Genomic DNA, 10,950 nt, shown 5'->3' on the forward strand with positions numbered 1-10,950 from the left:
AGAAGAAGAACAGTTTGGATTTATATCCCCCTTTCTCTCCTGCAGGAGACTCAAAGGGGCTTACAATCTCCTTGCCCTTCCCCCGTCACAACAAACACCCTGTGAGGTGGGTGGGGCTGAAAGCTGTGACTAGCCCAAGGTCACCCAGGAATAAAAAGGGAGTGTTAATGACTGATTTTAAGTATTTATGGGGCTAAAGGATTACAAAGCATTTTGTATAAGTGAAAGGTTAAAGGTACTAACTACTAATGCTTACTCAATTTTTAAAAAAGTCATGACCTGTGTATCCTGGCAGTAGCCTTGATACCTAGCTCTTGAATATGCCTATGCAGTAGGAATGGTCCATCAGATCCACGTTTTAATGAATTTGTGTCTTAATCTAAAGTGCAAATTATTTTGAGTATTGAATGTATTAGTCCTTCAGAATATAGTTAACAAACAGTGGTGATGGTGAATCTTCACTAAACTGTAGTGACCACTCATAATTTCACAGTTGGCATAAAGTCCTGTTGTTTCCTAAGTGGCTGGTTAGCAAAGGTAGAAAACAGGATAATTCTCCCTGTTGGGCTGTTTTAAAAACATGTTTTAGAAATTTAGTAAAGTTCCTTGTTTAAGGAAAGTATCCTTCTTTTGATTTCTAGAAACAAAATTAAGTATTTGGAAGTGTTAAGTATTTGACAGGCAGTCAATTAGAGGAGAAGTAGTTGTTTCTGTTGGCAGTAGATGATAGGACTTGCTATAATGAGTTTAAATTATGGACATAAAGATACCAGCTGGAAATTAGGAATTTTTTTTACTGTAAAAGTTTTTTACAGTAACTAAGAAATTATTAATGCCTTGCCCCTGGAATGCCCGGCCACACCCCTGTCGTGCCCGCCAAGCCCCATTGGCACTACGCCACTATTTAAATCCCAGCACCATGGGAACCTGTTACTAAATTTTTTGGATCCCACCACTGTTCTTAACCATTATGCCACAGTGGTATAGAGTCTTTGTGTCTACATTTCTCAAGACAATCATTTTCCATATGACAAACCTAAATTTTCATTTCAAATCATTGGTTTAATTTAAATGGAATAATTTGAATTTTTAAGTTAATAAACCAAGTACAGGAAACAGTGATACAGAAGAGTTAAATGTTATCCAAATAGTTGTAAAAGCCAAGGTCAAGCAAGAAATGTCCCTTTTGTTCTTTGGACTTTACATATAACTGTCTCTCTAAGGTTGCCATGAATTAAAAATACTGTTCCAGTGAAGTTATTTTTGGATCCTTTACATAGATGTTACTCCAAAGCTAAGGTCTGGTGATCACACATACTTCCTAGCAATGAGGATTTCATCAAGGTATGGAAGTAGGGTTGGAGATTTGGATGAAACAAATACCAGATTCGGCCCAAATCTGGGTGAATTCGGGCATATTTGAATAAAAATTGTCCGAATATGTCCTGCTCAAATATGAACAAATCTGAATGCAAGGTGTTCGGGCTTTTTGGGGCGTTATTTTTTGGTGTTTTTCACATTTTGGCCTGCAGGGGCACATTTTTAAAGCTAGCAGCACCACAAATTCAGAATATCACCCGGAGTCTGTCCTGACAATACCGAGTTTGATGAAGTTTGGTTCAAGAGGACCAAAGTTATGGACACTCAAATGCTGTGGGCATCAGGTTCACCTTCAACTGGGTGCCCACAGCATTTTCCTTTCCCACACAAACTTTATCAAATTTGACTGGTTCCTTTCAGGAGACTCACACCAGCAGCCCTGCAGGAAATGCCCCCACCCAGAGCAAGACCCCCACCAGAGTGCCTCCCGTTGAAACCTCTACCACAGAGCCAGCTGGGCATAACAGAAAGCCCCATTGAGGTTTATGGTGGGAAAAGTAATTTTTCCCACCATAGAACTTACTGAAGAGCCTGTCAGATTCTGGGGAATTTCTGAATGTGTAAGCACTGACTGCACATTTTTGAAATAGAGGTGCCAGACTTTCAAGGTAGCTCCAAGAGGCCTCCTGGTAATAGCATCCAAGCTGGATGAACTTTGCTTCTGGGGGCAGGGAGCGTGGGTTGAGAGAGTTCTGAAAGAACTCAGGCAGCAGACTTCACGTGCAGACTTCACCTGCACTACCAATTTTCTCTTTGGAGGCAGTGCAGCAGCACTGTCCTCAGCCCCCACTCTACCACCACCATTACTCTTTGAATTGCACTGTAACACACACATCAGCAAAGAACCAATATTAGTAACAGTTTACAATCCTATTCTTTCTAATTAATTATTTTACTAATTTACTAAGAGCCCTTAGGGGATGGGGCAGTTTATAAATGCAATAATAAATAAATAAATAAATAAATAAATAAAATGTATGTATAATCATTCTAGTATTTAGGCTTTCATATGGTCTGAAGCCCAAATGTGAATTGGTTGGTTCCCTGTCTAGAATCCCCGTGTCCACTGGCTTATACCAAGAAAGGTCACAGCTCTCCTCTCAGGAAGCTGGTCTTCCACTTCCAAACTGACCAGTCTCCCTCAGGCGCTTCCCTGCAGCCATATCTGGGAGACCTTCCCTTTTGGGAGAGTAAACAAGCCCCAATGACACGTTTCTAGGGTCACCCTAATTTCATTTCTGTTAGCCCTTTCAGTTTTTTAGGCTCAGATCTGTTTCTTCCTGGGACTCTCCTCCAAAAACACCAAACAAACAAAAAAGCCTTCAGCACCCTTGCTGCCTCTTTTTCAACCTGCAGGCAATTCCCCTCAGCCAATCAGGACCAGGCAGGGATTAACCATTTCCGTGCTGTCTTTCACTTGAAACAACTTCCCACATATGGGCATTTGTCACAACAGGCATCTTTGAAGGTTTGTTTATCTTTGTAGCACAGTAGGGAGTGTCTTGTGTATTTTGACCACCTCTGAAGTGAGAGGAAAACGAGGTACATTTTCATGTGTTCTGGTGGAGTTCATTTGCAGTTACAATTGCAAATTTGCATTGCATGTATGTTTCATGGTGTTTTGAATTTATGTGACATCTCAGAAATCATTGTGAGGTGAGGTAGGGGGAGAAGGGGGGAGGGAAGGAGTTTGTAGCATCTAGTAGTGGATTGGAAGTTTTTAGTACAGGTAGTCAGGTTTTATTGATTTTCAGACTCTATTTTTTTCTTGAAACTGTCCCAGTGTTTGTGAATTTAAATGGATTTTCTGTGTACCCTGATAATGTAACTGTCAAAGTGCTTACACACTCAGAAATCCCCCAGATTTTGCCCGGCTCTTCAGTGAGTTCTATGGTGGGAAAAATTACTTTACACAGGCTTCAGTGGGGCTTTCTGTTATGCCCAGCTGGCTCTATGGTTGAGGTTTCAACAGGAGGCACTCTGGTGGGGGTCTTGCTCTGGGTGGAGGCATGTAACAGAACTCTCTCAGAACTTTCTCAGCCCCACCTAACTTATAAGATGCCTGTTATGCGGAAGTGAAGGCAAGGCAATTATAAATCTCTTAAATCTCTTTAAGCCTCCTTAAGGTTAGAGAAAAATGAGGTATGAAGACCAACCCTTTCTTCTTCTCATTGCTGCTTGGAGAGGTGGTCAAATGAAGAGTTACATGACATTCAAAAGTATATCCTAATTAAATATTATTCTCTTTGAAGTAAGTTCCGTTGGGTAATGCGGTCTCATCAGAATAGGGCCTTGACCCAGCAGAGGCTGAGGACTGCTCAATGGTAACAAGAATTATCAGAATGAATCCCCTTTTTCTTTAATAACTTTAGCATGTAGGCAAGTCCTAGTTCCTTCCAGGCAAAGATGAGAAAAATCTATCTCAGTGGAAGTACATTATGTCTGAATGAACAAATCATTCTCTAACCCTCCACAGTAACTTTTTGTGGTGGGGGTGGCAGCCGAGGGATGGAGGAAATAATTTAATAAGGAAGACAGTTTACATCAACTATCTCATTAGGCTGCTGAAATGAGTGCAATTCAATTGTTAAGAGATAAAATTTTATATTGATATATACACTTAGAACAGTTTTTTTCTTCAAGTTCCCTTCAATTTCTACATAATAAGTTAAATTTTACCTTCAGCACATTTTATCCTCTTCATTATGCCAATGCACTTTATATCCATTTTCATAGAAGAACTTTTGATGTCTGCCCCTGGACTACTAGAATAGTGTTTTATAATGGATTTAGAGAAGGAATAGAAAATAGTCTTTTAACAAGAAGAATAGCATAATAAGGTTTAATAGCTGGCACAGGGTAAGGTTCACTAGAATATTGCTAGTCAGGAAAAGATCTGAGAAAATAAAAATTACAGTTTTACAGTTATTTTTGTAAAGATACAAAGTTTAAATAAAATTTTAAATAAATAATATGCCACTATCTTTATTATCATTCTGCTGTAGTTAATAAATCTGCAAATAATATTTGGCATTTTTGAAGAAAAGCATCAGTAGGGGCAACAGGATCATTAAATTTATCAAATTTCCAGAATTCTAAATCTTGATATGCATATCTTGTTGTACATTTTGTTGTCATTGCATATTGTCATTGCATATTGAATTTTGTTGTCATTGCATATTGAATGACATTTGCTGTCATTGCATATTGAATTACATGAGCTGCTCTGAGCCTTTCTTGTCAGGAAAGTGCAGCCTAAAAATTACAGCAAATAATAATAATGGGGGAGGCCTGTTGATATTATGGAGCAGGGCTTGGTAATGCAGTCACGGAGATACAAGGGGGGGCACTGGGTGCATGCCTGGGGGGCACAGAAAACCACCTCCAGGCCCCTCCCCCTTCCCTTGCCCCCTGCTGTGCCCCCCACTGTGCTCCCCCACCTCCCTTCCCACACTTACCTTAATTCCTTTCCTTTTCCATGAACTTTTTCAGGCTGCAAAAGGCCTGTTCGCAGTAAAAACGGCCTGAGGAACTACAGTTCCCAGGAGACCTTGGGGCTCACAAGGTCTCCTGGGAAGTATAATTCCCATCAGGCTCCTGGAAAGTATAGTTCTCATCAGGAGGGGGAAGGGGGGCACCGTGGGGGGGGGGCAGAAAATATACAATGTGCACTGGGCGCAGTTTGGCCCAGCTACACCTCTGTGGTCACAATGAACAGCAGTGATATTACTTCTGTTATTGGTAAAATTATGCATATTCATGATCATGTGGCTTTGATGAGATGGGCCATTTGCAATACATACACAAAAGTAACCTGGACATTAACTGTGAGTTTAACTTAAAATGTAGTTATCTTATTAACTCTCACCTTCAATTTAGATATAAATTAGTCACTACAAGCAGTCATGTGCTGAAGCGTTAGAGGAAGCCATCAAGTGTAAAGGCCAGTTTACCTTGATACCTTGAAAATGAGCCTTGAACCAGACCACAGTCATACAGCCTGGAAAGCCCAGAACAGCCTGTTGATTCTGGCCATGAAAGCCTCCAACAATACAGCCTCAAATGTTGTTCATAGGTGATCTTCTGTACCTGAATTGAAAACTTAATTGTCACTCTTCGTTGTTTACCATTTTGAAGAAGACAGTCACAAATAATTTCTGGGTCTCTCTCTCCCCTAAAGGCAGCTATTTAGTGTACTTTCATTTATAGATACTTGCCCTGAACATGTAACACTACTGTTGAGGAAGGTAGAAGCACTATGAAAATAAATAGAAATCCTTGCACATTTTGTAATTCTATTATTCCTGGCAGGCATGTCATTTCATGCAAAAAAGAAAGGTCAATAAACAGAGACATCATCATACAGATTCTTACAAAGACAGGAAGTTTGAGCAACCTTAGAGACATTGATCAGGCTTCATAGTCGATATAAACAAGCCACAAGAGGCTTTTGGCACCAGAATACTTGGAGCTTTATTAACTCAGTAAAAACAAACTTGATGCACTTGTGCAGACTTGTTTCTTTAACAGTGCTGGTCTCTAATGAATAGCATAAGATACTTTCAGAGGAGGGGTGTAGAAAAGCATGAAATATTTCTGAGCAGTATTTGTTTTTTCTTTGGCTGAATTCAAAGAGGATTGCAGGTGCTGTTGTATTGATCAGTGATTCACTGAACAGGAAATTCTGGAAATCTTTGAGCTTTAGTTGTTTGTCACATTGTCACAAACATTAGTTGTTTGTCACATTTCAATGCCTCCTGCACTATAATATCCACAGAAATTCACAAGTGGTGCTCAGATCAAAGCTCTGTCACAGGCAGTGCAGGGCTGGTCTGCATTTTTTTGAGGGGAGTAAAAGTACAAAATGAGGTAGGAGAGATCCAAGAAAGGTTACCGGGGGTGGTGGTGGTGGTGGGCTATGTCTCACACTGCGTCAGTGTTACCATACAGGTAGATAGAAAATAAATTAAGTTGCAATTTAAGATGTGGAGAACTGTGTAATATAACATCGATTTGCAAAGCCTCTCATCATTTCTAGACTTGTTTGTCTTGACTGGAATCTCTGAAACTGAACATTCTGAAATGGAACCTTGAGACAAGCTAGATATATGAAATATAATTGTAATACTTTCTTCACACAATTCAGCGAAAGTTTCTGACAAATTTGCATTGATATTTACGTTCCAAAGAATCTACTGGTATTGCTCTTTTTGGATGCTACCACTTCGGAATGTAGGTGGGGAGGAAGAGAACTGGATGATTCTGTCTATATAAAAGCAACTCAAATTTTTGACCATGGAAAACAATCACATTGAAAACAAAAGATTTGGACAGCTCTATTCTAATATGTTAATGTAGAACATGTGTTTGATTCAAATTTTAGAACATCAGTGGAGCAAATGTCCAAAAAACTTATTATGGAGCAATGTATAAGCATTACCAACACACAACCACCCCTCATATCTCCACAGTAGTATATATGTGAAAATAATGATATGACATTATTTCATTCACTACATTTATCATCAGTTTTTTCATCTATAGAGTGCCAGCGGAGAAAAAAGGAAAAAAAATCTCATTGCAACTTATAATTTGGGCCTTGAATGAATCCCACTAAATTAAATGTGATTTAATATATATTTTTTCCTGATTGCACCCTTGTTTGTGCATTTTTAACCAGGGCCATACTAGATGTTACATAAAGGATACACAATATGTTCTTTAATTAAAAATCATCCTTGGAGGCTGTGAACTAAAGAACAGTGGAAACTGTTCAAGCCTTTTCTTTCCTGCTATTCATCCTTCCAGGAAAAAAAGAAATCAGTCCCTATATTTTTTTCCCCAGCATGAGAAAAACAGTTTATGGAGCACAATTTTAAGCTGAAAGATACTGGGAGGAAACAGGTGCTTTTCCCAGCATCATTCAAACTCTTATGGCTACTTTTTAGGAAATCAGTTATCTGCTTCATGCCAATGTCTTGTTTGGCCCCTGTTTTCTTCTGAGGAAGAGTGCTATTGTAACCCCTGTGTCAGAATGGGATGACCCAGAAAGGGGGTGAAGTCTGAAAAGCATGATCTTGCACTGCAGAACTCCTTGAGGTTTCCCAGACAAGTGTGGCTACCAGGCTGGGACCTTGATTGATTTTATTAAGTTCCCTTAACACCTTGTTTAAAGAGTAGCTGCAATGTTGTGTGGGGAACTAGTGGGAAGGAGTTTATTTTTTTTGCTATATTTTAAAATGTTAGAATTTATTTATTTCCCAGGGTTTTAGTGTGTATGTAAATGAATGGTGAGAGTTTTCTGGGAACCTTCATCATCTTGAATCCCATTCACCAAACCTCTGAGAAGTCTTCAAAACCAACCACCAGCAAAGAAAAGAGGTGGACTTGGCAATATCAGTAGACTGTAAATATGTAAGGGACTTGGAAATGCAAAAGCCTGAACAGGACCTTGAGATTGTAAATTGTTAAATGTTGATGTTGTTTTAATGTTATTTGTAAAGAGAAGTAAACTGTTTTGTTTAAATTTGGTTCTTTTGCAACTCCTTCCATGGCTGCCCCACAAGACCCTACAAAGCTGAGGAGTTACAAATTGTTTAACCAGCGATGGGGCAGCTTGAGTGCAAATATAGAATTGCTTGCAATGGAAGTGTGCAATAAGTTGGGGTTTGATCCCCATAAAACTGTCTTGTTATGTGACACTTAAGTTCAAAGGGATGTTAATGAGGATATTGTATACTGTGGGAAACTTATGGTGCAGTTACTTCATCACACAGGATAAAGGGCAGAGGGAAAGAGAATGTTGCTGTGTGAGATTTTGAAACACATAATTCTGTTTACCAAGATAGTCCAGCCGAAATGCTTATAAACTGTAAGTTGCAGGGAAGATGGGATGTAATCCCTAATGATGCAAAGGATTTGCAACAGTTAGTTGGGAAGAAGCAAAACCTGTGCACCAGGGAGAAAAAAGAACACTGTTGGCAGTTCCAGAAAGGGAAGGGATTCAGATTCGCAACCTCTACCCCTTTTACCAAACTCATCCTCTAGTTGCAACAACTGCCTAGAAAGAGTTTACCAAACTGCCAGTACAGCTAAGTTCAGCTTAGTAGATCTGGAGTTGCAATTAAAAGCATTTTTCTGGTATTTTACCTAAAGCCAGCAAGGAAATAGAATATACTCAGTTTAGTGCGAGTTCATGCAAAGAGAATTAATTGCAGATGACAGTGTTCCTGAAAACAAAATATTAAAGAAGGAAGGAAAATTACTAGAGGGCTTGCTGCCTCCTGCAATTGCCCATAACTGCAGGGGCAGGAAGGATGCTCCTGCAAGAAACAATGTTTTGCTATTTTGGAAATGCATATGGCAATATTATATCAGTTTCTGAACTGAAGCTAAGTTTTATGAGACAAATCAGCACATTAATGAACCCCCATCAGCATATTTAAATCAGTTGCATGCTGGCTAAACAAATATGTGAAGGAGGAGGATTAGCACATGTAGAGCTTAAGTTCTATGTTCAGGAACAATTCTTTAGGGATGCTGGCATGGAAGCATTGTTAACAGCCTCCAAAATAAGGAACTATAGAGGTGCAGTAGTGGAGCTAAAAGAAAGTCAATATGTTGCTCTCCTTCATGCAGTGAAATCATTAGAAAGAAATCTCTAGTAAACAGGAAGAAAACTGAAGCAAGAAATGAGGAAAAGGGAAAAGCCTTCAAATAAAATTGTGGGACTATTTGATAAAAATACAGAAAAGGTACAGAAAAGGTGGGTACTAACAAAGAGATAGAGCTGGAAATCTAAATACTTACCTGATCTGAGGAGGGAGGTGAAATACAAATTGAAGACTACCCTTCATCCATGAAAGGGGATTGTAACAATTCAAATATCAATTCTCCCAGGGTCTGAGAGAAAGGAGAGATGGTAGCCTCCTGAGACCCCAGTGACAAGGCATGAGTGCTTTAACTGTGGATTAAAAGGGTCATGTTAAACGTGAATGTCCAATCAGCCAAATCAGAATTGGTTCATCAAATATTACTAAATACAGTTGGTAACCAAGAAAAAAATTGTTTTAGATGGACCATCTAAAAACAGTATATATATGCAAGTCAATTATGGGCATCTGGAAAGCAGACTATAGAGGTATGGGTGGAAAAGGAAACAATTACGGGGTTTTGATAGGACCTGTGTATGCTATGACTGTGTGTATATTTGGATGGAGTGAAATGCTCTGCTGTTTAATAGATACAAGGTTCTAAGTGACATGCATTTGTGAGACACATTTATAAAGCCCATTTATCTCATTGTGAACTGCAGCCTATTAGGGATCTGTGGAAATAGAAGGAGCAGGAGGTCAGACAGTGCCCTATTTGGGTTATATCTTTCTAAAATTGCACATTCCAATTAATACTGAAAGGTATAGAAGAGAAATATGAAATTTTAGCTCCTAATTATTGCTTAGACCAGCATGAATCAACAAGTTTCAGCATTATTCAGAGTACTAATGTGTTAAGATGTGTGACTTATGCCAATATTAGAGTTCAGATGGGATCATCAGTTTGCAACTAGCGAGGCTGCCCATATCGTTGGGAAAGAAGCTTGCAGCTATTATTTAGAAGAAGTCAAAAGGAAGAAGGGTGAAATGGAAGAGTGAAGTGAAGTATGGCTGCAGGGTGGAAGGCCTGTACATATTTAACAGGAAGAGCATGCACAGTGACAGGTGTGTTACAAGCTTCACCACACAGAAGCCCATGAAACAACAGTCCTTTTAGGAGACCCAGAAGTGGCAAAGCTGGACCAGGAGGGTTATCCATATTTCCTACAAGCCATAATGCAAAAAACCTATGGTATCCAAATATGAGAATAGAGGGTCTATGTCAGAATTTGACACAAAGAAAAGGATGTGTATTGAGGAAACCTCATACAGTAGTTGCTAAAAGCTTCACCGAGTAAAATGGACAGAGAGCTCCTGGCCCTGTCAGGTTTGGACCTCACAAATATAAATGGAAATGAATTCCCAGTTTAAAATTTTGTGAGCTTCAGCGTGCAGAAATAAAGTCAGAAGTGGAAAAGAATTTCTGGCGATAGCTTAGAAACACCAAGGGGTCTTTGCAATGCATGATTTGAACCTTGGGAGAGTTCAGGATTGTCACCCACAAAATTTATTTAAGAAGTGATGTGCCTTTAGAAGAACTAGAGTGGAAGGTTTTACTACTACAGATTTTGAACCCTCTGACAGCATTTTGAGGGAGTTGGCTACACTAGGTGTAATTGAAGAAGCCAACAGTCCATATGCACATCACTTAATAGTATTGGTAGGGAAGAGAAAATGGGGCTCTTAGAATTGGTAGTGGACTATAGGAAATTAAATAGAATTTAACAGAAAAGGATGCTTACCCTCTGCCAAGAGGCGAGAAAGAAATTTTTGCATTACTTGCTTGGGATCACAGTGGTTCTCTGTCTTAGATTTAAAAAAGTGGATATTATCAGGTGCCAATGGACCCAACAAGATTTACTTAAAAGACAGCATTTACCACCCCATTTAGTAGTGGCAGTTCAAGATGATGCCCCAA

The sequence above is a fragment of the Sphaerodactylus townsendi genome, linkage group LG04 (assembly GCF_021028975.2).
Source record: "Sphaerodactylus townsendi isolate TG3544 linkage group LG04, MPM_Stown_v2.3, whole genome shotgun sequence".
Lineage (NCBI taxonomy): Eukaryota > Metazoa > Chordata > Lepidosauria > Squamata > Sphaerodactylidae > Sphaerodactylus > Sphaerodactylus townsendi.